A 2752-nucleotide genomic window follows, 5' to 3' on the forward strand; every position below is an offset into this window, starting at 1 on the left:
GAATAATGAGGCGCCACTCGCAACTTCCACGAGAGCATTTTTCACGACCATTCATGACTGGTCAATCAGAGGAATGCAAGTCACACTCCAATTCGCAAAGAACAAGATTTGGATTGTGGAAGGAGAGAAGGACGCTGTCTGCTCCTCATCCAGTCCCATCATAATGCAGTCACGTGTGTTAAGGTGCATTCCTGATGTACGGATGGTGTTGGAGGCTACTGGCATGAGGTGTCATGAAATGTTCATTACTTACTTTACTCTACTCTGAGCAATAAAGTAATTACTTTGGGGCTTCCGACCAAAATCATGCATTTCAACCGCATTATTTTTAAACGTACCTAGCCACTTTAACTAGAGCAATTTGTCAATGAGATAGTCTTGTTTTCCCAAAGCTACAACATTTACCATATTTTATCTTTTACTTTACCCATGTTGGTGTTGTGATTGAGACCGATGAATTCAAGTCTTGATTGTGGGTTATCTTGAAAAGGAGCTAATTTTTGTAACAGAATTGGCGTTTGGGAATCATCGGAGGTTATTTCCTCCACGGGTACACAAAATCCGCATTTTGGGGCTAAAAGCCAGAGTCTCTCTCTTACCTTCCGTTAAAATCTAATGTCTTATTTTGCGATAGCTGGAAAGTGCTGGCTTGCTAATTACTAATCACCTTTCTTACGCACGGTAAAGTCGATTTATTGTCAGAGAGTGAGACGTTCATATTTATCTCTAACTTTAAGTCACAGCACAAAACAGGTTAAAACAGAAGGGCAAAAAGTATTTGTCTGCAACGGGTCAACAATTGTTCAGGTTGTTTTTATTCATACAAGCGTCACATTTTCCGGATTTTCAGGGATTGCATTTCCATATACGTCGCCCGTCAGCTCTTCCGCGCATCTGCAATCACGTTGCATCTCTTGCACTGGTAGAATACGCGATGCGTTGAAGAATGCATGTATAGCAATCAAACCAATGTGTAAGGTAATCGCAGAAGCCTTTTGAAGGCTGGCATATCCTATATGATTTTCTTATTTAATGAATACTCCAAACAGACTTATCAAAACATGTTTAAACGAGACAAATGAACTTTAGGAGATAGACACCTTGTGCGGCAGCTAGTTCAATTGCAACGACTACAAAACGTTTGCCGAATTGACACCTCAAAATTGCCACTCTCTAGAGGTGGTAGATAGGGTTCGCGATTTTGTTTAGAGGCTAAAATTCACTGGCGAAACGGTTGCAGTGCACCGAGACTTCCCCGAAGACGACAGAAACCATAACACTGGGGCAGAACATGTACGGTCGACGTACAGCGGGGTGTGGGGTGGACTGGCATGGCCGGCAGGTCAGGCTGCGTGGTGGAGGCATAGAGGCGAAGTTCACAGTGACCCGTTTCCAAACCGAGAAAAAAATAAACATGAAGTGTTATAACAGTGTCTCCAAAATTATGATAATTCAACCAGTACAACTGCAGATGAATAAATAGATTCGGAATTAAATTTCCAATTCTCCACTTTATGCAAAAGTTCACAAGGATGAGAGTAGAGGGTTTTCAATCGCATTATCATAAAATAGTTGAACCATGATAATTTCTTTGGGCAATCAAGAAGAGGTCGACGTCCATTTGACAATTGGATGAATAAAGGGAACTTGAAAAACAATTGTAGTTGGGATAAAAGCATGTGACGCAAAATACGCGCATTGCGATCAAAGCAGTGCATAATCAAAAGTTCTGACAGTCCATTCTAACATATCCTTAGATATTTTAAATGGACATTTGAAAATGTAGCTCTTGAGGTCACAACTTTCAATGAAATTATCATGTTTTAGTGTTAAAACGCACTCGAATATGACCTTTTTCGGGGTTACTGAGCGAATTTGGGTATTTCTGTAGACTAAAGTGCGCTACTGAAACGTTATCCTTGTAATTAAGATAACTGCTACCGCATAATTACATGCCGTAACATGTATTACGGATACAACAGTTATCCCTGAGCTTCATCTACAATTTGATGAGTACCAGAAATAGCGGTTTCTAGAATGCGTTGATTGTTTGTTTAACCCATCACTTTGGCTTCCGGGATCCCAAGGCTCCACGATTGCACACTTCCACCGGGCCGTAAGAGTAGCTCCCAGTCCTTCTCTTCTTCGGCAATTCACTTTCCTTTCTATAATTATGTCTTCTCTAGGCTTCAGGCAAGACTCGGGATGCTGCAATTGGCATCACTAATAGCCTAAAAAATAGTACGAAAATCATTTCTTCAGGAAAACCAAGAAGACGTCAACACCCATTCGATGGAGGGATGGGCGAAAAGTATTCAAAGCCTGCTGTAGTGGGGACACAAGAATGTGACGCGGTCGGCTATTCATGTTGCCCATGTTCTGCACGTGGCGTTAGGGTTACTTCAAAAGTCCGCTTACATTTGGCATTATAAATGTTTCCTTTACCCTACCTGCAATTGTAGGGTAAAGTACTACTAACTGCAGTCAGCTGAGTTGTTACTAAAGACGCAATGATTCATAAAATATAGTACAGAATATGCATTACCCACATACAGAAGGCCTCGCGGCAGGACTGCTAGCGTGGCCCGAATGTGCAAACACGTAGCCCCAAGTGTTCCCTTAATCAAAACGCAGTGTTAAAGAAGCCATCAAAGCAATGCAGTTCGACGAAGTTTACCCTTCTAACAGGGTGTATTTAGAGGTTGAGGTTAAACATCCAAGCACGCACTTGCGAGGCCTCTAAAAGCACAAT

Source organism: Echinococcus granulosus (genome assembly GCF_000524195.1).
Source record: "Echinococcus granulosus chromosome Unknown EG_S00032, whole genome shotgun sequence".
Lineage (NCBI taxonomy): Eukaryota > Metazoa > Platyhelminthes > Cestoda > Cyclophyllidea > Taeniidae > Echinococcus > Echinococcus granulosus.